Below are 26658 nucleotides of genomic sequence, written 5' to 3'. Positions count from 1 at the left end.
GCAGGCAGACAGACACAGGGCAGGTGGTGCCAAGAGCCACAAAGAAAAACAAGGCAATATGCAGATGGCAGGGGGGAGAGCACCGGTGAGTTACTGAGTTATTTTAAATGGGTGTACAGGAGAGGTCATTCCAAGGTAATGACTGACCAGACATCTGGGTGGAGCAAGTGAGTAAGCTTCCCAAGCAGAGAGAAGAGCAGCCATCAAAATGCTGGGTAGAATGTGACTGCCAAGGCCAGCAGGACTTCAAGAAGCCGGAGGAATGGAGCCAGGCCATTCAGGCCTTAGAGGATCACGGGAGAACTTGAGAGTCTTTCCTGAGCAAGATGGAAGCCCCTGAGCAGGCCACTGCTCAAATCCCTGCATGACAGTAATGCCAAAAGGATCGTCTAGCTGTTGTGCTGAAAAAAGGGTAGGGAGAGCAGTTAGCTTAGTGGTTCTCATCTGGGGGAAATTTTGCTACTCCAAGGACATTTGGCACAGTCTGGAGACATTTTTGGTTGCCACAACTGGGGGAGGGGCTTCTGGTATCTGGTAGGTAAAGCTGAACATCCTACAATGCACAGGACAGCCCTCGACAAAGAATGGCGTTGCCAAAGCACCCACAGAGCCACAGCTAAGTCCTGAGGCTGCTCTGGGGATGGAGGTGCTGAGACCAGAGTACTGGCAGGGAAGGTGGGTCAACAGACCAGTCTCTGGAGGCATCCTGAGGTAGAGGCAAGAGGGGTTTCAAGTAGGAAAGCAATCATATGGCAAGAAAGGGGCTGAGGGCAATGCCAGAGGAGAAGGCAATGTAGTAGGAGGTTGGACAGTTCCATGCTACCCTCATCTGAGCTCCAAGAAGCCCTGCTGGGACTACCTTGCGCTGGCCACTGGAGGCCTGTCCTGTCAGAAGAGCCACCCTTCTCTGCAGCTGTCCAATTCCCAAAGTGCGTGATGCTTCTCCAAACTGCAATCTTGAGTCCTACCCCTGACAACACAGCGAGAGCAATTAGCTTATCCTACAACTCCTGTCCAGACCCTCATTCATAACACTGACCCTGAAACTGACCAGGTAGAGTCCAAATTTTCCATCTAAAATGTTCTAAGAATAGAAAAGGCAAAACTGAGGCTGATCAACAGACTGAAAATATAAGGACGCTAAACCAAGATGCTACTTTCAAATGGTTTTGAACATTACATCCTGTAGGAGTAGGCAGACCCTAAGGACTAGCCTGCTCAGTGAAGGCCAAGTCCTTGTCCTAGGGGAAAAGGAAGCTTTGTGCCTGGTCACTAGCACCAGCATCTGGAACACTAAAGTGGCTTCTAATTCAAGAGGGGGAACTGCAGGAAGTCCAAAGGAGAGGCTTTCATGGTGCCTAAGCATTTATATCTCAAAGCTGGAAGCCACCAGCCACACCACCATCATCTGTAAAACACCAAGGAAAGCCAAACAGAGATCGCATTGAGTGCTCTCTTTCAATCCTAGAGGAAGAAAACCACCCCATCTTTTCTGGGGGTTAGTGATGTGATCAATACCAGATATTCAACTTACAACTGGGAGTAGTTTCAAACACAAAAGGTCCAGCACCCACTGAAGCTTAATCAACAGTCTTGGATCTCAAGGACAAGCTGACTGCCAGCCCCACACTGTATCCCTGGTGAGTAGAAAATTGGAGACAGCTGCAGTGGCTCCTAATTTGGGTTTGTGTTCAATGAGTGAGGCTTTACCTTCGCTGGACTAAGTCAGGCGTGAGACCTCTGAAGGCCCAGAAGTCACATAGAATTGAAGCTCTTTACCTAGGCCAGGACTCAAAGAACAGATTCCTGAAAGAAACATTAGGCCAAACCAGCATTGGAAATTTCTAAATTCCAATTTGCTACTTCCCAAGGAGTAAAAACCATCCGAGAAATATCACTCCTTCTGCCAACCCCCAACTCCACCCCATATAGTCTGAGCTAGGTCTGAGTCCTAGACATAAGGAAATGGGGTGAAATAAGACAGTGGCCAACTGGGGATGTGGAGGAGACAGAGATTTCAATTATGCTGGGAACCTTGGGGTTCCTCACCAGCCCCTCTCACTTCCCTCCTGTCTCAACAGAGTACCTGTCACAGGTACTGAAGCAGGCCCCTCTGGCCCTGTTGTCTCTGAGCTTGAAGGGCCTGGCTACATGCTGCTGTGGGCCCACTACACTTTGAGCACAGGTGTGACGGCACTGCAGTCCAACATTGGGGTGGGGGCTGGGCACAGAATGTGTGTCTGTACACATAGAGATGCTTCTATGGCTGAAAAACTCAACTGAGTTTTAGGGAAGAGGAATAGAGAAAATCATTCAACAGAAACTTTGCTGAAACCTAGGATCACATTTTTTAGCACCTCCTGTAGATTCAAGGCTAGACAAGAATACAAACATAAAATGAAGCAAGATCATTGTCTGTAGAGATTTTACAAGCATCTGGCATAGAGATGGGGTGGAGGAGGGACAGGACTAGTGACGTTAACATAACATGATGCATTAACATTCATGGTGCCTAAGCATTTATGTCTCAAATGTTAATGCATTTTTGTGGCCTGAGAAGCTATGTCAGGTTAGAAAGTTTATCCCAGTGTGGACTTTCTGCAAAAGCTTTGGAAATCTTAGAATGAAACAGTCCCTAGAACAGTGTTTTTTAAACCATTAGTGGATATTGGAATCAATTTACTGGGTCAAGGCCAATGCTGGATGGGGGATAGGGACATATCTGAGTGCATTACATACATGTGGTATGGGTAAGTGCTATTTTGAAAACGTTTTCAGCTGCATGTATAGTGTATAACATGTCCTGGGTACCAATGAAAAATGTGTATTACACTGTGAGCGACTGACTGTCAAGATGCTGGAGAATCTCTGCCCTACTGAAGTATCTGCCTGCTCCCGTGCTAATTCTGCTGGTCCTACCTAGCCAGGATTTCAGCTAGTTACATCAGAGGGAGAGACACCCCCTTTCATCAGAAGCTAGTCTTGAAACCAAAAAATACATAATCAAACAAACACATTTGGAGGCCCCGCTGGGAGAGTGAGACCCTAACATATTTTGGAAGCCCTGCTGGGATAACCCTAACAATAAATATTTAGACACTCATTTTTGGGCAGAAAATTTTAATGCTTTCTGACATGACTTAAATGTCATGACGTGGGCTCAAACAGTAAAAATGGCAGAAAATGGCTTTCTGTTGGAGCTGGGCTCCTCTTCCAGTTTCTTCCTAAGCCCCAGTTTTCAGCTCAGCCTGGATTTGGGGATATGATGGGTCAGTGACTGCAGCTTGTGCCAGTGTAAGGACTTTATCAGAGCAGTTGACCATCATGTGCTGTGCCTCCGATAACCCAGCAATCAGCATGCTGCCCACCTGAGGACAGAAGGTTTTACCAGCAAAGCACAAATGGCCAGAGGGCTTCACATGCTTGGGGGAGGGAAGGGAAAAGAGCTGGAAAGGGCTGAAGTAAAAGAAATGTTGGTGCCCCTAGCTAGAAAATTCTGTCAATCATGTGCTACAGAGAACATTCAACAGAAGCTCTGCTAAGACTGAGGTCAATCAATTCAATAGTTTTTAACCATTTTCTACAGATTCAGGACGAAATAAGAATACAAATATACATTAAGAATGTGCACTGGTTATTTTTTTTAACAACATGGTTGTAAGCACTGTATTTTTAGTTATTTATTTATTTGTATTTATTCATTTATTTTTTGAGTTGGAGTCTCACTCTGCTGCCCAGACTGGAGTGCAGTGGCCGCTCCTGGCCACCACAGCCTCAACCTGCTGGGCTCCAGCGATCCTTCCACCTCAGCCTTCCAAGTAGCTGGAATTACAGGCGCGTGCTACCACGCCCGGCTAGTTATTTTTTAATTTATTGTAGAGGTGAGGTCTCACCAAATTGCTGAGGCGGGTCTCGAACCCATGGGCTCAGGCAATCCACTCACCTCGGCCTCCCAAAGCGCGGGATTACAGGCTGAGTCACTGAGCCCGGCTATTTTTAGTAATTTATTTTTTAAACAGTGAAGTGCACTGGCTTTCTAAAACTAACATTTAGACAAGGAGACAAAATGAAACTACACCTGAAAACATTTATTCACAAGTAAATACACTGCTGAGCACAGTAGAGGGATAATAACACCTGTTTCTCGATAGCGTGTAGGGGGGTAAGGCAGAAGGAGCCCGGTCTTACAGGAAATGCTACCAGGGAAAGTTCCCTCCTCCAGGACCCCTCTCTCTGATCGCATACCACAGACTTGAGGCCTGCAGCCAGGGCCTGGCAACCAGCACCACTGCATCACTGCCGGGAAACTGCAGCTGTGGCTCGCCAGCTTGCTGGAATGGCCTGGAGGCACAGCCCGCCCGCCCGAGGGGACAGAGAAAGGGGACTGAATCCAACTGCCTGCTAAGTGAGGGAGAAGGACTGCGGAACTGGGCCTGGCAAGAGGCCAGCGGGAGGCCTGGGCAGTGGGGCCAGTCTCTGCAGATGCTGTGGTGTTTGATATGCAGTATGTGCATTTGGTAGCAGGAGCAGAGAGCGGAGAAAGAAAACAGCACTGCATAGTGTGCCTTAGCTCTGGGCTTGTTACCTGGGCTTAAAAAAGAGAAGAATAGCCCAGGAATCCGTGTTTGAAGAGAGGGGACAAAAGGGCAACTTTAGAAGGTCTCCCCTCCTTGAAAGGTATGAATAAAAGGTACAAAAGTGAAGAGTATGATTTCATGTTCTGTTTCTGTGTGGTCTGACTGGGCTATCATTGCCTAACCAATGAGCCTGCACAGCTCCATTGCACACATGGCAAGCTGCTGTCCTGGGGCTGCCAGGAATCCCTGGGAGTAAGAAGGGGGCAGGACAACCATCCAGGTACCGAGCAAGCTCACTTCCTCAACAGGGCACTCCAGATCCCCTCATGTCTCATGTCAAGTTAGTTCACAGAATGATGACCCAGGGTACCACACCAACCCATCCTGCTGGAGCTGGCGCTATTAACAGGCTCTACCTCTTGCAACCCTTACAACCCCCCTCCCCCAGGGAGGTACCATTCCTGTTCTCACGCCATAGGAGGTTGGTTGGGCAGCTTGGAGAGAAGTGACCTACCTGCCCATGGTCACCCAGGTGCCAGGACTCTTTGCTAACCTGTCCTTCCTTGTTTGACCTGTGTGGCACTCCAGTGTGGCCCTTGCTACCTCTCTAAGTGGCAACTTAGAGCCATATTGCCACTCAAAGTGTAGTCCCTGGACTGCCAGCCCAGCATCTTCCCTGAGCATATTGGAAAAGCAAACTCTTGGGACCCAATGCCTGAGAATACCTGCTGTCTGGGAATCGGCATGCTAACAAGGTTTCCAAGTGATCTGTGTGCACATTAATGCATCCTCACAGAGCAGAAGTTCCTAACAGGAGTTCCTAACAGAGGAAGGACCTGCTCCAGGCTCACTGTTCTATCACAGTCCCCAGAATGATATTCTTTTTTTTTTTGAGTTGGAGTTTCACTCTGTCACCCAGACTGGAGTGCAGTGGCCGCTTCCGGCCACCGCAGCCTCAACCTGCTGGGGCTCCGGCGATCCTTCTGCCTCAGCCTTCCAAGTAGCTGGAATTACAGGCATGCGCTACCACGCCCGGCTGATTTTTTGATTTATTGTAGAGATGAGGTCTCGCTGCCCAGGCGGGTCTCGAACCCGCGGGCTTAGGCAATCCACTCACCTCAGCCTCCCAAAGGCGCGGGATTACAGGCTGAGCCACCGAGCCCGGCTGGGAATGATATTCTTAAAAGAGGCATTTTGAAAATGTTCCCCAAACGATTCTGATGTATATCTCCCCAATCCTGGCTCTTCTGACTGGCATTTTAAAGGCAGCAAGGAAGAGGAGGATAAATAGCGGCTATGGTTGGGCTGTGCCTGAGTACAGTACGACAGGACCTGCTCTCAGCCATGAGGGGCCCCAAATGGGAGAAATACAACCTCCCTGAGCCCACAGCAACTTCTGCTTGCTTCTCAAACTCCTGCAGTTACTATTTCAAGGCAGATGAAATGAATACCATCCTGGAGTGCTGGTATCACCAGGACACCAACTGGTCAGGCAACTCCGGGTTGACTAAAATGGCTCCTAGGGGTTGATGCCACTTCTTGGTTAGATCCTTAGGTCCTAAGAGCCTTGACTGCCCTCCCTTCCAACTCCATTTCTCCCAAGGTGCACCAGCAACAGGCAGCTCATCTCAGGACAGTGAGCAAGGACTAAAATATTTACTAACTAAAAAAGTACAATCACAGAGACTGAGAGAAGAATCTAATTTTGCAGGTGCAGTGAGATGAGGCTGTGGCCAGGCACATAGAGAACACACACTGCAGGGAATAGAGAGAGTACGGGCCGCTAGGGTGGGAGTCATGCCACCTCCTTGGTCACCAGATGACTCATGAGGGTGGGCAGCACCAGGCTGGATGAGCTCTGGGTCCTTCTAGCTCCAGAGCCTGCTCCGCCCCAATGTCTCCAGGGGTCCCAATTTCTACCTGCCTAGTACCACTCCCTGCCTCAGGGTCAGACCTTTGCTCTTCACATGCAGCAGTCCATCTGGAGTGTGAATTCCCACAGATTCACCACAGTAGGCCAGCTGAAAGGAAGGGACATCCTTGAGCAAGCAGCATGGCCTGAGGAGGTTCCCATGACCGGAGCACCAGGGAAGAGCCTGGATGAGGCTGGATGAAAAACTCCAACAGTTTCTCTCCCAAGGAACTAACAGCTCAGCGGGAGAGGCCAAACACAGATCACTTTTACAAATAATAGAACACAATGCAAAAACTAACATACAGGCACATCTAAGTTTAGACGCATTATTAAAGTAAGGGGATTTTAGGTATGCCAGGAGAGCCATCTGAAGAAAATCCACAGAATGTCTCATAGTATTAATCACCCCCTGATTTATATGGTGTGGACACATTCACCCCCAGTGGTGAGGAGACATGGATGGAGACTGCATCAGACTTCATGTGAGACTGAATTGAGCTGGGTCTTTAGAGGCTATCACTGACACCACTTGGCAGAGACTACTATAAAGGGCTTTCGACTACAGGAAGAAATAGCATTTCGCAGGCCAAGTGCAGGAAACGGGTTATCTCAGGCCCAGGGGAGAGTAGAGGAGGGTAGAGGAGTGAGCGTCTGATGCTTCGCAGACTCCATTCAGTGCTTATAACCACTTCAGGGGGAAGGTCTCAACCTCTCTTCAAAGACAGAAAACAATGTGCAAGGAGAGGTCACAGAGTCAGGATGCCCTGGACTGAGCCTAACACCCAGTCCCACCCCAGGAACCAGGACAGCTTCACTGTACCACACTGCCTCGAAGTGCCCCTGTGGTGCCCCAGGAGAAAAGACACCAGAGAACAAACACCAGCATGAGAGACCTGAGACTTCGGCCCTCTGATGATTTTTTCTATACAATTATGCATAAAATGTCCTTCCTCTGTGAGTCCAGAGCCTCTCAGAGGGCCTTCATGTCTCGCGTAGAAACTCATTTTATCATGGCCTGAAGGAGGTACACATTTCCTGAGAGTAACAGATCAAAATTTACTTAACTATAGGACACCCACTTCTGGTCCATGCCTTGGAACTAGCAACTCTGAGGTGGTATTTTGGCTGACCACACACTGTGCTGGTCTTTGAAGGACAAATGGTAGAAACCAACAGTTGAAGGAAGTCTAGATATTCGATTTAGCAGTACTGAAAAAGCAAAAGATGAAAGCAGCCTCAACAGGTCCCTTGGAAGGCGGAATAGGTTGTAAGGCAGCTGTTCATCAGCTCTGAAAATAGATTCCCAATCTTTTACCCCAAGTCCATTGAGTGACTCTCTGGATGAAGCCATGAGTCTGTTTCTTAACATTCCCTAGAGGAGTCTGATAACTGGCAAAATAATGGCTAAAATAGTTCAACTTCAACCAGCAATTTCCCTTTCTTCTAAAACAAAATAAACTCTGACTACTTAGGAATGTTCATTCTTAATTTTTAAAAACTTAAAAGATAGAAATCTTGAAATCAGCCAGGCTTGGTGGCTCAGTCTGTAATCCCGTGCCTTTGGGAGACTGAGGTGAGTGAATTGCCTGAGCCCACGGGTTCGAGACCCACCTGGGCAACATGGCGAGACCTCATCTCTCCAATAAATCAAAAAAAATTAGCTGGGCATGGTAGCGTGCGCCCGGAGTTCCAGCTACTCGGAAGGCTGCGGCAGAAGGATCGCCAGAGCCCAGCAGGTTGAGGCTGCGGGGGCCGGGAGCGGCCACTGCACTCCAGTCTGGGTGACAGAGTGAGACTCCAACACACACACACACACACAAACACGAAATCTTGAAATCAAAGTGCAAAAGTGTGATGGCTCAAAATGATTAACAAAGTGAGAGTCAAATGATACCCACTCCCTCAACTGCCCTGACACACCCCTCCTGTGAACAGATAAACAGGCACCAAACCCATGCGGCCCCAGTCTTGGCCCACCTTGCTCAGGTGGTCCAGATTCCAGTGTGGGCCAGTTCCCAAGAAGGCAAGAACAAAGCCCCAGCCTCTGGGACACCTTCTAGCACATGACCCCAGCTGGCAGAGAGAGAAGGACCTGACCTAGCCCAGCTGCTGCCAAGGAGGCAAAGAGCAGATTCTGCCAGCAGGTGTCTTTGGGAACCTGGGGACAAGGTCCTTCTTAAAGACTCCCAGGCAGGAAGGTAGCTTCCTGGGCCCATGCTGTGGCCTAAGAACCTGACTATCAGAGGTTGGTCGCTGGACGGGAGCGAGCTGGTAAGTAAAATGTGGCCTATCATGTGCAAAACTCAAAGTTCAAAAAAGAGCACCGGCAGGACAGTCTGACTAGCCCAAATCCTCAGCCTTGGTCCTCAGGACCCCAGCTCCTTTGCCCCACATTTCGCCTCTCCCCACTGTGAACCCACAGAAGCATGATGTAACTTTGGGCAGCAGAGAGCTGTTGCCCCACTCCTGCGGCAGCTTGTGATGCAGAGCCTCACCCCTGCCCAGCACAGCAACAGCCCCCTTCGTGCCACACTCCCAAATGCCGCGCATCAGCTGCTAATCAATAGCCACATTCTGCAAATGCATCCTACCTTCCTAGGCAGACTACCACTGAAAAGAATTCACTCAGCACTGTTATTTTTAAAAATGCAAATATGGTAGGAAAAGACAGTAAAAATAACACCCGAGAGCCCCATCCAAGGCCAATTCTTTCTTCAGGGCCAGATTCTCACTGAATTGGGAGCAGGCACTGTGGCGGAGTAGAATGATCTTTCTACAGAGGCTGACTTTCTGTACGGTTTTGTTTTTCTAATACGTGTGATTCCAGATCAATCCCAGTGACCAGAGGTGGTACAGACTCACACACCTTTACCCAGATACGCAGCTGAGCAGCCCCACAAGCAGGCAAGGAGAAATCCACACAGAGGCATCGGCAGGTTTCATGACCCACCCTGGAATGACTATGTCAAAACAATGTTGGTTCTCCATGTCTCTATAATTCTATAACTACATCTTTCCAAGACAAACTGGGATGGGGGACCACAGATATTTCTTTTTCACAAAGAAGCAGGAGCATGGTAAAGGCATGTGAAGCCAAGGAGGAAGAGACACAGACCCCTGGGATGGACCGCAAGCTGGGGTCTTGCATCACTCAGTGTTAGTCCTGACAGCCTTCAAAAGGGGCTTGATATACACTGTCGGCATCCATGACCACAGAGAGCCCCACAGATAGGCTGACCCTGCTGAGTCAGTAGGGATGGCCTCGTCACTCACCCTCCCAGACTCCCCAGTGCCAACTTTGACAGTAGAGTCTTCCCTTTTCCTCAGTTCCTCACATCACTGGAATTAGGTCAGGACAAGATCAGGTAGCCTGCTTTCTAAGTCAAGACTTCCAACAAAATTAAACACAAATATGCAGCAGTGCATATCTGGACTGAGTTCCTGGTAACGGGATGGGAAATTGGAACGGGCTCACTACTACCCATCTAGAAAAATAGGTGGGGAAGAAACACTCAATGGTACTGTGGGCCTCCTTCCAATAGGCCCTTGCTCATTCTCTGACAGGACATGGGAAACTGTTACAGCTACACGAAGCTCCCTAAAGCTGAGGCCAACTGAAGGAAAATACCGCAGAAAGAAGTGAGTCAGCCAGCTGGTGGCTGAAACCACATGGTCACCAACCTTCCAGACACTAAAACACCAGAATTACCCATGTCAAAGCCATCAGAGCAAGGAACATGATTTGAGTGACTGTTTTCTATTCTTCCAAGAATGGAATAATCAACACCACTTGAGATGCATTCATGCATTCCATCGATGCACTGGCACCCCTGGTTGACCAACAGGATGGTAGACTTTTATGGAATAATTGCCACGTGCTTCCTATCTCTCCCATGCCAGTTGGCTCTAGTCCCCTCAGTCCCTGGGTCCCAGGAGGCAGTCAACAAGTTGCTGGACCAGGAATCTGAAGACTGAAGTATCCCTCCGATCTCCAAGGGATATGTATCACATGTGCTCAAGGACCACAAATCCCAATTAGAGGAAGATGGGAAGATGAAGACACCTCAAGGGCTCTGCTGTGTCCTTCCTTTAAGAGGCAGCCAAGCTACAGGTGAATAGTTTTGAGACCTCTATGTGTGATAAGCCATGGGAAGCACTGGGACATGTGCGTTACATGCTAAGTAAGCTAAAAACGTTAGCTCTTGCTGAGGTGAGTGGATTGTCTGAGCCCACGGGTTTGAGACCTGCCTGGGCAGGCGAGACCTCCTCTCTACAATAAAATCAAAAAATTAGCCGGGAGTGGTAGCACATGCCTGTAATTCCGGCTACTCGGAAGGCTGAGGCGGAAGGATCACCAGCGTCCAGCAGGTCGAGGCTGCGGTGGCTGGGAGCGGCCACCGCACTCCAGTCTGGATGACAGAGTGAGACTCCAACTCAAAAAAAAAAAAAAAAGTTAGTTCTCATAGTCTTCCCTACTTCCACCACTCCTTAAAGGCTCCCCAACTATTTCAGAGTTACTCTACTCAGCCCTGGTGTGACCTGTCCTGAACAGGTAGATGATATGCAGAAGCACGACCTCAATGAACACGGGGAGCTCTTCCCAGGCTGAGCTCAAGCTTCACCTCTCTTCCACCAGGCTCAACAGGCACAGGGCCTGCCCTGTAATAAAGTCTGGACTCCCAATGGCTTGTTTCCTTTCGTTTATTACATGCTGCTCACTTGATCTTCGGTAGACCATCAGTTCAGTCAGTCATCCACTCGCTCATTCAACAAACTGAAAAACTACTAGCTGGGCAGACCCTGTGACAGATACTAATGAAAGAACAGGAAACATGAGACAGCCCTTGCAGAGCACCAGCAGGATGGGAGGACAGGCAGTATAAGCTGTCATTGCATACCGAAGCCCACCAGGTTACGGGAAGTATGAGCTGCCACAGGGAACAGTCGTGGCTTTTAAATTTCCCCAGATGGCTGCACCCAAGTCTTTGTTTGCTCACATGTCATCTCCTCAGAAAGCCTTCTCCGACCACCCTGTCTGGAACTACTCCTCCTTATTCTCCATAGCACTTACCATTCCCTGACTTTGCAGTCCCTGTATCTGTTATGGTCTGTCTGACCCATGGGGGTTAGAATATGAACCCCACAAGGGTGGCCTCACCATTGCACACCCTGCAAGTACCTAAAACACAGAAGGATGCACCTGAGGGAAAGCTGGAGGAAAAGGCATGGGAATGGGGACAAGTGTTAAGAAATGAATGGTCAGCAATGCCCAATGCTGCTAAGAGATCTGGTACCACAGGGAACAACAGTGTCCCTGATGACTTTGGTTCAGTGATACCAGTGGGTGGTGTGGGCAGAAGCCTCACTGCCAGGGCCTGGAGAACAGCTGACAATTCAAGAAATAGGAATTGGAAGGTAGAGTTCATTCAGGAGCTGTGGCTGAAAAGGACAAGGCCAGTGAGGGGGTGAATATGGGCTGAGGAAGGGTCTCTTTCTAATTAAAAATGGGGTCATAGCTGGGTGCCATGGCTCATCTTGTAAACTCAGTACTTTGGAAGACTGAAGTGGGAAGACTACCTGAGCCCAAGAGTTCAAGGTTGCAATGAGCTATGATCATACCACTGTACTCTAGCCTGGACAACTAAACAAGACCCTGTCTCCTAAATTAAAAAAAAAAGGGGGGAGGTCAGACAGGAAGTTGCAGAGGGAGTTTGAAGATTTAGGACTGCGATGTCACTGATAGAGGTAGCCTACGGCATGGTGTCTACAAAAGAACCAGAGCACAGGAGAGGGGATATGCCCCTCCATACCGGTAGGCTCTTGCCCAGAAACCCTGCTACTTCTAGCAGATTGGGTTTTCCTAACGGCAGCTGGAGACCATTTGGCTGGGTAAGCCCAGAGTACATCCACACAAGGAAGTCCCACTTCGTCTCTCGGCAGCAGATGGTGCTGAAGGGCCTCTGCTGCTGCTCCTGCCCTATGCTTCGCCATGGCCTCAGCCTCTCCCAGCGAAAGATCTCCTGCTGGCAGCCACCTCTCAACTTGACCGCTAGCTGCTCGGAGGCAGGGTCATACCACATCTCTAAGACTCAGATGGCAGGTACAGTGCCCACACACAGCAGGCTCCTAAGTATTTGCATTCCATTCTGTCTATGGTTAATATCCAGGCCCAGTGGCTCAGCTCCCAAAACCCACCACTGGTAGTCTATTGGTCTAACGTGACAATTCTGATCAGTGTCCATGGTGCAGGCATTGCATATGGTGATGTGCTCAGGGTCACAGGCCTGGGCCTTCTCAGGGTCTTGGAGGGGTGGAAGTGAGAACAATCAGTAGGCTAGAGGACGAGGAGGCACCTGAGCGCCTTACCTTGCTCATGGTCACCCCAACACACTTCCTTCACTCCTAGCTTTATAGCAACCTACACAGTGGTGAGCTTTTATGAAATTGGGTCTTTTTTTTGGAAGTGGTAAGAAGTGGGAAGAGTAACAAGGAAAAGGAGCTGTGTGTGTGTGCACGCCCATATATGTATGTGTACAACTACCAAGTAGACCCAGACTTTCCCAATCTTCAAGGGAATTATATAAAAACTAGGGTAATAAAAAAATGGAGAGGGGTAGGGATTGTCAATAGCTTTAAAACACAAAACAGGCCAGGCATGGTGGCTCAGCCTGTAGTCCCAGCACTTTGGGAGGCTGAGGTGAGAGGATTGCCTGAGCATGGGAATTCAAGACCAGGCTGGGCAACTTGGTGAGACCTTGTCTCTACAATAAATCAAAAAATAAGCCAGACGTGGTAGCACATGCCTGTAGTTCCAGCTACTTGGAAGGCTGAGGCAGAAGGATCACCTAAAGCTGCAGTGGCCATGAGCATGCCACTGCACTCCAGCATGGGCGATAGAGTGAGACTCCAACTCAAAAACAAACAAACAAAAAAACCCCACAAAACAGCGTTGGCACCCTAAAAAAACCCCACAAAACTTTATAGTTCTCCATTGAGTCAAATCTGGGGGTTGAGTTCCAGGGATTTCAACTGTTTAACAAACTGACTTGTGCTCTCTTTGGCAGCACATATAATAAAATTGGAACAAAACAGAGAAGATTAACATGGCCCCTGCACAAGGATGACACTCAAATTTGTGAAGCATTCTATATTTTAAAAAAGCTCAACTTTACTAATCATCAAAGAAATCCAAAATTAAAACCACACTAAGATACTACCTAACTCCAGTCAGGATGGCCTTTATCAATAACAAAAAAACAACAGATGCTGGAGAGGATGCAGGGAAAAAGGAACACTTCTACACTGTTGGTGGGAGTGTAAACTAATATAACCTCTGTGGAAAGCAGTGTGGTGACTTATAAGAGACCTAAAAATCAACCTTCCATACGACCCAGCAATCCCCTTCTCGGAATATATCAGGAGGAACTCAAATCACTATGAAAAACATACCTGCACACTCATGTTTACTGCAGTATTATTCACAATAACAAAAACATGGAACCAACCATACTGCTCATTGAAAGTGGACTGGATAAAGAAAATGTGGTACATATATACTATGGAATATTATACAGCCATAAGGAAAAACAAAATTATGGGCTTTGCAGCAACTTGGATGGATTTAGAGTCTATAATATTCAGTGATCTATCACAGAAACAAAAATCTGAGTACTACATGTACTCACTCATAAGCGGACCCTGAATACTTATCATAATACTGTAAGAAAGAGATTGGCAGTAGTGGGACTTTGCCAGGGGAGAGAGGCGGGGTACCAATTTCAAACCAGGTGGAGTGGGGACCAAGAGGAGGCCCAAACTTTACCTGTACCATGACCACTTATGCACCTAACCCTGAATCGTACGCCACATCTTTAAAATGAAAAACAGACTTTTAAATATTAATACCCAGTCATTATTCTTAACACTGTAAGCTCAACTTTACACCTGCAAAGCCAGGAGATGTACCAGTATTTCTAGTGGTCCTGAATACAGCCTAGATGCTATGGACACAACACATACACCAGTCTAAGGCATCTTTGTATAGGTAAAAACATTTTTTATTTAACCAGGGGCTGACTACAAAGTGTGGGGACTGGTATAACAGAAGATCTATGAAAGTCTTTTGGGGCCAGGCTTAGTGGCTCAGCCTGTAATCCTGTGCTTTGGGAGGCCGAGGTGAGTGAATTGCCTGAGCCAGAGGGTTCGAGACCCGCCTGGGCAACTTGGCAAGACCTCATCTCTGCAATAAATAAAAAAAATTAGCCGGGCGTGGTAGCACACGCCTGTAGTTCCAGCTACTTGGAAGGCTGAGGCGGAAGGATCGCCGGAGCCTAGCAGGTTGAGGCTGCAGTGGCCGGCAGTGGCCACTGCACTCCAGTCTGAGTGACAGAGTGAGACTCCAACTCAAAAAAAAAAAGTCTTTTGGGACAGGAAATCCAGCAGTTAAGAAAATAGGGTTTCCAAGATTTAATGAAGAATGCAAACAACCTCATTAATATTTTTTATATTCATTACATGTTGAAATGATATCCTGGATATATACTAGGTTAAATAAAACATACTACAATTAATTTCACTTGTTTCTTTTGACTTTTAAAATGTGGCTACTAAAAAATTTTAAATAATCCATGTGGCTCATACTGCTTGCACCTCTAATTCCTAATTAACTATAGACATTATCTGTTGACTTCCTGTTTGAGTCGTTGACAACCTAACTCTTACCCTGTTACACAAAACCCTTTGCTTTTATTTCATCTTTCCAATAGTTCCATTGCATAAACTGAAAAATATAAATGTGCTATGATAGAGAAATTACAGCTCACAGCTTAACCAAATGGTGTTCTGTGAATACTATGTCCTCATACAATCTACGTACATATTGGTACTTGTGTCAAATACTCATCCATAACTTTTCTAAACATCATCAAATTATCTACACATGAGGTATCAGATGTCTTTTGGTTTTGTCTTTTCCACCCTGCCTCTTTAACCTAGACTTTACTTTGCCACTCAACTGTGTCGAGTCCCTTGTTTCCTGAATCCCAGAAAAACTCCCTGGATTCGGTGAAGAACTCTTCCCACACTTCCCCCAAGAAAGAGTTCATGAGAGGTGCGTTTTTTCTTCAGTCCTTGCATGCCTACAAAGAACTCTTTTCTATTACACTCCACTAGAAATTTGGCTGGATATGGAATTTCCCCAGATGTTGAGAGATTTGCTGTTGTCTTCCAGTTTGATAACCTGCTAACTGGTATACTTAATCTGTTTATATTCATTTTTTTTTTTTTTGAGTTGGAGTCTCACTCTATCACTCAGACTGGAGTGTAGTGGCCGCTCCGGCCACTGCAGCCTCGACCTGCTGGGCTCCGGCGATCCTTCCGCCTCAGCCTTCCGAGTAGCTGGAACTACAGGCGCACGCTACCACGCTCGGCTAATTTTTTTGATTTATTGTAGAGATGAGGTCTTGCCAAGTTGCCCGGGTGGGTCTCGAACCCGTGGGCTCAGGCAATTCACTCACCTCGGCCTCCCAAAGCGCAGGATTACAGGCTGAGCCACTGAGCCTGGCCTCATTGTGATTCATGTAGATTTATTTGTATTATCTTTAGGGTTTTCCAGCTACCATACTTTTTCTTTGCTCTCTTTCTGCTAGACAAATTACCTGATTTTTATTTATTTATTTTATTTTTGCATTGGAGTCTCACTCCACCCAGGATGGAGTGCAGTGGCACACTCAAGGTCACCCCAGCATCGACCTGCTGGGCTCCAGTGATCCTTCCGCCTCAGTCTTCCAAGTAGCTAGAACTACAGGCGCACAATACCATGCCTGGCTATTTTTAAAAATTTATTGTAGAGACGAGGTCTTGCCAAGTTGCCCAGGCTGGTCATGAACCTGCGGGCTCAGGCAATCCACTCGCCTTGACCTCCCAAAGTGCTGGGATTACAGGCTGAGCCACCGAGTCCAATCGACCTGGTTTTTAAATTCCAATTTTTTCCCTTCTATGAGTTTGAAAGCTTTAAATTCTATTTCTATTCCTTTAGTGGTTACCCTTAAAATTTGAACGTCTACCTGACTCAGAAAGGCTAAAGCTAATCATCTCTCCCACGCCTCCCAAACAGTTCAAAGATCTTAGAATGTATTCATTCAAATCACCACCTCTCTCATTTCCATTTATTGTCAGGATTTTGGGTTTCAATCTTCCCCAGATCAGTGACGATTACCATTTTATAAGTGAATGCTTACTTAGATTTACCCACACTTTTCAATATCTTTCACATCAAACCTTTTTGCACCTCTCCAGTTTCCTAAGTCTAGTTTCCTTCCTAAAGTACGCTGAAGGTCTGTTAGTGAATAAACATTTTTCTCTCTGTAAAAATGTCTTTATTCTCATTATTGGATGATACTTTAAACTGGTTTCCGAAAACTAAGCCAACAACTGATTTTCCTTAGTATGCTGATTTTATTCCATTGTGGCCTCCACTACTACTACTCCTTCGATATCTGCTGAGTTTCATTGCTGAACCTTGGGGGTGATATGACTTTTTCTCTCAGGCTGCTTTTAAGATGCTATTTTTTCCTTTGGGAACTCCCATTAAACACTCATTGGGCCTTCTTGTACTATTCGCCATGTTTATAACTTTTCTTCCTCATATATCATCTCTTTTATCTCTCTGTATGGAATCCTAGTTAACTTCTTCAGATCTATTTTCCAGTTCATATACTTCTCTGAGGGTTTATGCTATTTAACATTTCCATTGGGTTTTTAACTCAATGATTAGAGTTTTCATTCTAGAGATCTTATCTGGTTCTCTTAAAAATATCCCCTTTAAAATATATTGTCTTATACCGGGCTCGGTGGCTCAGCCTGTAATCCCGCGCCTTTGGGAGGCTGAGGTGAGTGGATTGCCTAAGCCCGTGGGTTTGAGACCCGCCTGGGCAGCGAGACCTCATCTCTACAATAAGTCAAAAAATCAGCTGGGCGTGGTAGCGCATGCCTATAATTCCAGCTACTTGGAAGGCTGAGGCAGAAGGATCGCTGGAGCCCAGCAGGTCGAGGCTGCGGTGGCCAGAAGCGGCCACTGCACTCCAGTCTGGGCGACAGAGTGAGACTCCAACTCAAAAAAAAAAAAAATTGTCTTACTCTTTCCTTTCTATTCCTTCTTTTAGCCCTTCAATCACTTTAAACATTTCTATTATAATCTCTTTTATTACCTGAAGTTCTTGTGTTAGGAACCTTCCTGTCTGTTATGACCACTAACTCATAATTTCTTCTACATGTTTGGCAATTTCCTAGAAAGAGCTCGCCATCTGTGGGGACCATAGGATTCCAAGCAGCCTGTACAAGGAAAGGGTCACTCTAGAAAAGTTTCACCACTGCTTTTGCAAGGAGCTTCAGGGGCATCACTGGCCTGCCGAGTGGTGCTAGCTTGGGGATTCCAGCAATGTGAGATTATTATTATTATTTTTTTGAGTTGGAGTCTCACTCTGTCACCCAGACTAGAGTGCCTCAACCTGCCGGGCTCCGGCGATCCTTCCGCCTCAGCCTTCCAAGTAGCTGGAACTACAGGCATGCGCTACCACGCCCAGCTAATTTTTTGATTTTATTGTAGAGATGACGTCTCGCCAAGTTGCCCAGGTGGGTCTCGAACCCACGGGCTCAGGCAATCCACTCACCTCAGCCTCCCAAAGCATGGGATTACAGGCTGAGCCACCGAGCCCGGCCAATGTGAGCATTATAAACACAGACTTCAAACTCAGATGTTTCAATACTCACAGACAACCTCCTCCAACAGCACCCCAAGTGTGAAGCAGTGATAAGCTCCCTTGCCATGTCTCTGGTCCACTGGTAGATTTTCTTGTATCCCTTTAACTTGGGACTGGCCTTTTGAGGGGATTTCCATTTCAAGTCCACTCATTAAAATCCAAACTCTTTTATTATTAGCACTTATTTTAGGGTCCAGGGAACTGCTTACTCTGTTCTGACTTGAAGTTCCTGCTTTGATTTTGGTTCTCTGTTATCCCTTTTCTTTCTTATAAGTTCAGTATTATATTTAAAATTTTCTTACTGTTATACTTTATATAGCATTTCTAAGTGATTGTGGTAGGAACGGTTCCATTTAGCTCAATCTACCATATTACTGAAACAGGAAATCCACTCCATTGTCTTCTGGCTTCCCATGAGCTTGAAAAACCCAATCCATCTTCATTCCCTATCTTTAGCATATGACCTGTTTTCACTCTTTGAAACTTTATCCCCAGTGTTCTGGAATTACACAATATGTCACAGTTAGGATGTTTTCCATTCATCATTTTGGAACCTAATGACTGTCAATTCTGGAAACAGTCTTAATTTTTTTGATACACTTCTGTTCTTCATTTTCCCTTTCTTTCTTTATAGACTCCCTAGATGTCAGATTTTTTTTTTTTTTTTTGAGTTGGAGTCTGAGTGCAGTGGCATGCTCCCAGTCACCGCAGCCTCAACCTGCTGGGCTCTGGCGATCCTTCTGCCTCAGACTTCCAAGTAGCTGGAACTGTAGGCGCGCACTACCATACCTGGCTAGTTTTTTTTTTTTATTTATTGTAGAGATGAGGTCTTGCCAAGTTGCCCGGGCAGATCTTGAACCCGCAGGCTCAGGCAATCCTCCTGCCTCGGCCTCCCAAAGTGCTGGGATTACAGGCTGAGCCACCGAGCCCGGCCAGTGTCAGATGTTTTTATTCTATTTCCTGGGAACCTCGGTCAATTCTTTATTTTTATTTTTTATTTTAACTATGTGGGGTACAATTCACATTAGGTATACAAGTGGTTGTCAACTCTTTAAAGAAAAAAATAATGGTTTTAATTTACAAGAACTCTTTCTTATTCTGATTTTTATAGTATCCTGTTTTTATTTCATGAATAAAATATTGGTTCTTATTTTTTAGTATTTCACTATGTGCTTTGAGATATTCTGCTATTGTACAGTCAACTCTGATTCCTCTGAGGTATGTTTTGCTCTACTTTTTCTGGCCTCTGTCTTTCAGGTTGGAAGCTTTCTGAATATATCCAGTGATCCTTGGCTGTCCATCCCTATTTAAAATTGAGGGAGTTTCAGCCTGTAATCCCAGCACTTTAGGAGGCCGAAGAGAGAGGATTGCCTGAGCCTGGAGGCTCAAGACCAACCTGGAACTTGGTGAGACCTCGTCTCTACAATAAATCACAAAAAAAACTAGCCAGGCATGGTGGCGTGCATCTGTAGTTTCAGCTACTTGGAAGGCTGAGGCAGAAGGATTGCCAGAGCCCAGCAGGTCGAGGTTGCAGTGGCCGTGAGCATACTGCTGTACTCCAGCCTGGGTGACAAGAGTGAGACTGCAACTCAAAAAATAAAATAAAATTGAGACAACCGGGTGCGGTGGCTCAAGCCTGTAATCCCAGTGCTGGGAGGCAGAGGCGAGAAGATTGCCTGAGTCCAGGGGTTCGAGACCAGCCTGGGCAACATGGTGAGGCCTTGTCTCTAAGGCCTCATCTCTTCAATAAATAAAAAAATTAGCTGGGTATGGTGGCTCTTACCAGTAGTTCCAGCTACTCAAGGATAGCCTGAGCCCAGCAGGTCGAGGCTATGGTGGCTGTAAGCGTGTCACTGCACTCCACCTTGGGTGACAGAGTAAGACTCAGACTCAAAAAAAGTGAGGCAACAGGAGATCTTTGTGGTGATGAGACAGTTCTATTTCTTGATTTCTGTGGTAATTACATGTATCTACATGTGATAAAAGGGCAAAGAACTGTACAAATACAATGTCAAGTCCCTGGTGTTGATGCTGTCTATGATTATGTAAGAGGTATCTATGGGGAAACTGCATGAAGGATGAAGGGACCTCTCTATTTTTGCAACTTCCTGTGAATCTATATTTACTTCAAAATATAAAAACGTTTTTTTTTTAAGTCAAGGCAATAAAAAGATGGAAGCTTTGTGAACATGAGTTAGGCTCTGGACTGGTAAAGACCCTATTAGCTGGGATAGAAAGCCAGTTTTTGCTGTGAAGGACCACCAAATGCTAAGAATAGCAGGTCTTGTCTCTGACATGCTCACTTTTCCCAGAGAGGAATCCTCCAATGGCATACTTCATGTCTGGTGTCAGCACTCTGGGATTTGCTCTTTTAGTGTGCAGACATTCATGAATTTCCTCTTTCAGCCCAGCGATACCCTGCTCCTTGCTATGCCCGAGGTACCTCAATTCTGAACATAAACCTCTACTCACTGATTCTTGGGCATAGGGTATGAGTATTCTCAGGTTTGCAAAATCAGAGAAGTGACTGGGGAGTTTAGTTTCTCCCTATACAGATTCTCCAACTAATCCCTCCGTTTTTAGGCCCAAACTGCACTCCCACCTTAAATGCTACCAGGCGCCTCTAATTCCTAAGGCTTTCTAAAGTGCTTTTTTCTTGGTGTATTTCTCCACAGGCAACATTTCTGTTTCCTCTGCTCATCTTCCATTCACCTTCCAACTTCCAAAGATATGAAAAAAAATTGTTTTAATGGAAATGGAGGCCTCACTGTGTTGCCCAGACTGGTCCTCAAGTCCTGGGCTCAAACAATCCTCACAACTCGGACTCCCGAGGTGCAGGGATTACAGGTACACCCTGCCTGAAACCTTTTGTCTGTTGCTGTTCTCTCCCATTCTTTGTCCTTGTGGATTTATACTTTTTTGTTTTTGGGGGTCCAGGTCTCACTCTGTCACCCAGGCTGGAGAGCAGTGGCATGGTCCCAGCTCAACACAGCCTCAACTTCCTGGGCTCAGGCAATCCTTCCACCTTAGCCTCCCAAGTAGCTGGGACTACAGGCAAGTGCCACCCCACCCAGCTAATACTCTGATTTTTTTTTTTTGTAGAGATGAGGTCTCACTATGTTGCCTAGGCTGATCTCAAACTCCTGGGCTCATGCAGTCTTCCTTTCTTAGCCTCCCAAAGTGCTGGAATTACAGGTGTAAGACACTACGCTGCCGTGGGTTTATACAATTTGTTTTTTGGGTTTTTTTTTTTTGGAGTTGGAGTCTCACACTGTTGCCCAGACTGGAGTGCAGTGGCCGCTCCCAGCCACCGCAGCCTCCACCTGCTGGGCTCCGGCGATCCTTCCGCTCAGCCTTCCAAGTAGCTGGAATTACAAGCATGCACTACCACGCCCGGCTGATTTTTTGATTTATTGTAGAGATGAGGTCTCGCTGCCCAAGCGGGTCTCGAACCCACGGGCTCAGGCAATCCACTCATCTCAGCCTCCCAAAGGCGCGGGATTACAGACTGAGCCACCCAGCCCGGCTTTTGGGGTTTTTTTTGAGTTGGAGTCTCACTCTGTGGCCCTGGCTGGAGTGCAGTGGCACGCTCACAGCCATTCCAGCGTCGACCTGCTGGGCTCCAGCGATCCTTCCGCCTCAGCCTTGCAAGTAGCGGAAACTACAGGCATGCACTAACACACCCAGCTAATTTTTTATTTATTTTAGAAACAAGATCTCATCAAGTTGCCTGGGCTAATCTTGAACCTGTGGGCTCAGGCAATCCACTTGCCTCAGCATCCAAAAGTGCTGGGATTATAGGCAGAGCCACCAAGCCCGGCCAGGTTTATACATTTTAAAAATTCTTTTGCTATTATTTTTGTAGGGTTTCTGAGGGAAGTGGATATAAATGAATGTGTTCAACCTACCATGTTTACCTGAAGTATGCCAACCAAAGATTTTTTTCTATCTTAATTTTGCAAAGTACTTACATACAATCATAGGACATACTTGGAGATGAAGGAGAAGTGATAGTAAGTCAACAAAAACAGGGAACCACAAAATAAAAAATTAGAAATCCTTAGTTCAGATATTTACCTACTCAATGTAAAGACTAATTCACCTTTGGTGGGTTCTCCCAGTGCTGTTATTCTGAGATTTGAAATAGTGGGGAGGAAAAAAAACAAAAACAGGCATAACTCCATCAGAAACTCATCCAAACACCCGAAAGGGCCTCCTACCTGCTTCAGTCAATGGTTTTTATTTCAAATGTCAAAGAAATTTTAAATTCTATTAGTTGCTGTGATTTCAACAATAGCAGAACTGATCCAGGACAAATTTGGACTCCAGGTAGAAGAGATTCACTGTTAAGTGTCAGCAGCAAGCGTGGGTAATCAACACTTTACACACTTACAAAATTAAATTAGATTCTCAAATGCTAAACTAAAAACAATCACTGAAAAAGTCACCAAACATAAATAGCAGCACATGTGCCCCTCAGCAGACAGCCACACTGCTTAAGGATGGAGGATCTGTGAGCCACCAGCAGGGAAGATCCTCTCAAAAAGCTCAGGGCCTCCTAGCGCAAAGTACCCTCTTGCACATTTCAGCACAACCATGTCTTAAACCTGCCAAGCAGCTATAGAAAGGACATTCTTGTCAAACAACAAATATTTCATCATACTACTGCATAAAAAGTATTACAATCATACAATGCAAGAGACTCAAAAGAAATATACCACATGGTATCTGCTTTGAAAAATGCATATGTACATGTATGGTTCATGTGACTGGTAAATATTTGAAAACTTGCCCACTGTCCAAGAAGATCTGTTTAGCAACCCTTTCTCATCCTAGGGTGATTGTGCAGTCCCAGATTTAAAACAATTAGAACTCTGTTCCTGGAAAGATTTAGGACTTTCAGCCCTTTCAGTTTCTAGGAGTCTTAAATCCTCTAGGACATATTTAAATAGAAAAGGGGGTTAAGTCCCAACGTAATGCAAGACAGCTGGCACAAAGCCAATGACTGACAGGCACATGCCATAAGAAGTGGCCCACCTGCCAGATGCCACAGGACAGAGAGAAGATCAAAATGCAGGGTGTAATAAGCAAGCTAGATAACACAATTAAAAAATTGTGCAGGATTTACTTCAACAGACAATTCTCCAAAGAAGTTATACAAATGGCTATAAACAAAACAACTGACAATCACAAGTGTTCGTGAGGATGTGGAGAAATTGGAGAAATTGCTGGTGGGCATGTAAAATGGTACATTCTAGAAGGCAATTTGGCTGTTCAAAAGGTTTTTTTTTTTGAGTTGGAGTCTCACTCTGTTGCCCAGACTGGAGTGCAGTGGCCACTCTCGGCCACCGCAGCCTCGACCTGCTGGGCTCCAGCGATCCTTCCGCCTCAGCCTCCCGAGTAGCCTGAATTACAGGCATGCGCTACCATGCCCGGCTGATTTTTTTAAATATATTGTAGAGATGGGGTCTCTCCAACTTGCCCAGGTGGGTCTCGAACCCGCGGGCTCAGGCAATTCACTCACCTCAGCCTCCCAAGGCATGGGATTACAGGCTGAGCCACCGAGCTCAGCTGTTCAAAAGGTTAAACACAGATTTACCAAATGACTCAACAATCCCTCTTCTGGATATAATACCCAAGAGAATTGAAAAATAAATGTTCACACAAAAACATATACACAAATGTTCATAGCAACATTATTCAGAATAGCCAAAAAGTGGAAACAACCCAAATGTTCATCACTGATAAATGAATAAACACAATGTAATATATCCATAAAATGGAATGTTATTCAACAATAAAAAGGAAAGAAGTGCTGATACATGGAAGAACTACAACATGGATGAACCTTAAAAATATTATGCTAAGTGAAAGAAGCCAGAAACAAGGGCCATGTTTTCTATGTGTCCATATATATGAAATGTCCAGAAAAGGCAAACCTTTAGAGACAGACACGGTTCTAGAAGTTGGGAGAGGGTGGAGGGAGGGGAGCATAGGGTGTAACTGCTAATGGGTATGGGGTTTATTTTTGGGGTGATGAGAATGTCCTAAAATTAGATAGTAGTGTGGTGATCACACAACTCTTTGAATGTACTAAAAACAACCTAAATTGTACACTTTAAAAGGGTAGATTTTATGGTATGTGAATTATCTCAATAAACTCAAGCCAGATTGAGTTGCAATTGGTGACTCTGCCTGGTTCTATGGTCTTTAGTAAGGAGTTTTATTAAGTAAGACTCCTAAGTCACAGTGTTCCCTGTAAATATCAGTATTATTGATTCTATTTCTTTCTTTCTTTTTTGAGTCCAGGTCTCACTCTGTCACCCAGACACAATTACAGCTTACTGCAGCCTCAACCTCCTGGGCAGCTCAGGTGATCCTTCTGCCTTAGCCTCCCGAGTAGCTGGGACTACAGGCATGCGCCACCATACCCGGTTAATTTTTTTATTTTTTGTAGAGATGAAGTCTTGCTATGTTGCCTAGGCTGGTCTTGAACTCCCGGGCTCAAGCAATCCTCCTGACTAAGCCTTCCAAAGAGCTAGGTTTATAGGTGTAAGCCTGCGCCCAGTCAAATTCTAAAACCTGTCTCAACTGTAACTCATCACCAGGAAACTAAACAGGCACTAGTAACATCCTCTACTCTTAGAGAAGTAGGTATGTCTTGTCCCTCAAGGTTGTGCCAGGCATATCATTTCCCTTCTTTCCTCTCTCTATTGTGTTACCCTTCATGCCAAGCTATTGAGTTGGATCCAGTTTAGTGCTGTTTCAGCAAAACCAGCACTCCCTGAAGATGAATGGGTGTGTCCATCTATGGACATTTGTTTCCTGAGAAAGAAGTCTCTGTGTCTTCCATCAACCTTAATTTCAACCACTTCGTCTTTCTGGGCCTTAATTCCTTGACTATAAGTGTTCAACCAAGTCACCCCAGGATCCTTCCAGTACCACCACTAAAGATGTAGACAGACACAGAAACCATAAAATCTCAGGACTCAGGTGAGGACCCCATCTGCACTTAGCACTCAATAGCTGAAAACATCCTCCTACTCTGATGTACCAGAAGAAGAAAATGTGAGGTGTAAGGGTCTACAGGAGAGACAGAGAGGATGGAAACCTCAACGTGTAGGAAACACACTCTAACCTTGGGAATCACTAGGCACTTATGTCTTCCTGGAAACTGTAAAAAACATAGTCAAGGCCGGGCTTGGTGGCTCAGCCTGTAATCCCAGCACTTTGGGAGGCCAAGGTGAGTGGATTGCCTGAGCCTGCGGCTTCGAGACCCGCCTGGGCAGCGAGACCTCATCTCTACAATAAATCAAAAAATCAGCCGGGCGTGGTAGCGCGTGCCTGTAATTCCGGCTACTCGGAAGACTGAGGCGGAAGGATCCCCGGAGCCCAGCAGGTCGAGGCTGCGGTGGCCGGGAGCGGCCATTGCACTCCAGTCTGGGTGACAGAGTGAGACTCCAACTCAAAAAAAAAAACAAAAAAACCTAGTCAATAATCCTACCATGAGCTGTCATCTCAGAAATATCTCATTGGAATCACATGAAAGAAACGGGAATTCCAAGCATTAATTAGGATAACTCCTTATCCTGAAGAAAGGAAACAGAACCTAATTCATATGGCCATGGTTTGCATTTGTGGAGGGCCCTTTTAGAGTTGTGCCTTGGCTTCTGCAAGGAGCTCAGGGGTAGCCTCAGCCTGAACTCTAATACCAAGAGAGCAACTCTGACTAGGGCAAAATACCAGGGGTGGAAAGGAGTTGAAAGACACTTGGGGAGAGAAAAGGGCTGGGGGGTAGGGGGAGAAGGGAAGGGGACTAAAAAAAAAAAGACACTTGGGATATTTCTTGGAATACTTTTTCACTTAAGTTGTTTTTAAAAACCTTTCCTCCACCCTCACAAGGGTCTTTGGATTCAAATACCTCTGTAAGTCGTCCTACCCCCACCAGTGGCAGGCAACCTTTGGCTACAGAGAAAACCCTGCACCAGGAGAGGGGCTCGGGAGCTCCCACCCAGGAATCATGGATTCCCACACCATCTCCTACACAGCAGAGTCAGTCTCTCCCTGAAGTGGCACTAAAACTGGATCCAACAATTATTTGGCACAAAGGGCAACACTTGAGAGGAGAGAAGGGACGTGAAGTGCCTGGCACAGCACTGAGGGACAAGACACACCAAACCGGCCATGAGTTACCACAGAGCAAATAAAGAGAAAGGTCAGAATCTAAATCCAGGTTTGTCTGGAGCCACAGGTGTGACTGGTGAAGTGCAGAGCAGTTGTACAGAAAGCTACTATTTATTTATTTATTTATTTATTTTTTTTTTGAGTTGGAGTCTCACTCTGTTGCCCAGACTGGAGTGCAGGGGCCGCTCCCGGCCACCGCAGCCTCGACCTGCTGGGCTCCGGC

The 26658-nt window shown here is 46.2% G+C and overlaps 1 protein-coding gene across 2 annotated transcripts in view; it reads right to left on the bottom strand.

The window, feature by feature from the left end:
- The window catches only part of UBE2O (ubiquitin conjugating enzyme E2 O), a 65059-nt gene that overhangs the window by 18619 nt on the left and 19782 nt on the right, over positions 1–26658 (bottom strand). The window lies entirely within an intron of this gene.

The sequence above is a fragment of the Carlito syrichta genome, unplaced genomic scaffold (assembly GCF_000164805.1).
Source record: "Carlito syrichta isolate Samal-C Ts95f unplaced genomic scaffold, Tarsius_syrichta-2.0.1 Scaffold130825, whole genome shotgun sequence".
In the NCBI taxonomy this organism is placed as follows: Eukaryota; Metazoa; Chordata; class Mammalia; order Primates; family Tarsiidae; genus Carlito; species Carlito syrichta.
The sequence above is the reverse complement of the archived record's forward strand: the minus strand, read 5'-3'. Positions and strand labels throughout refer to the sequence as shown.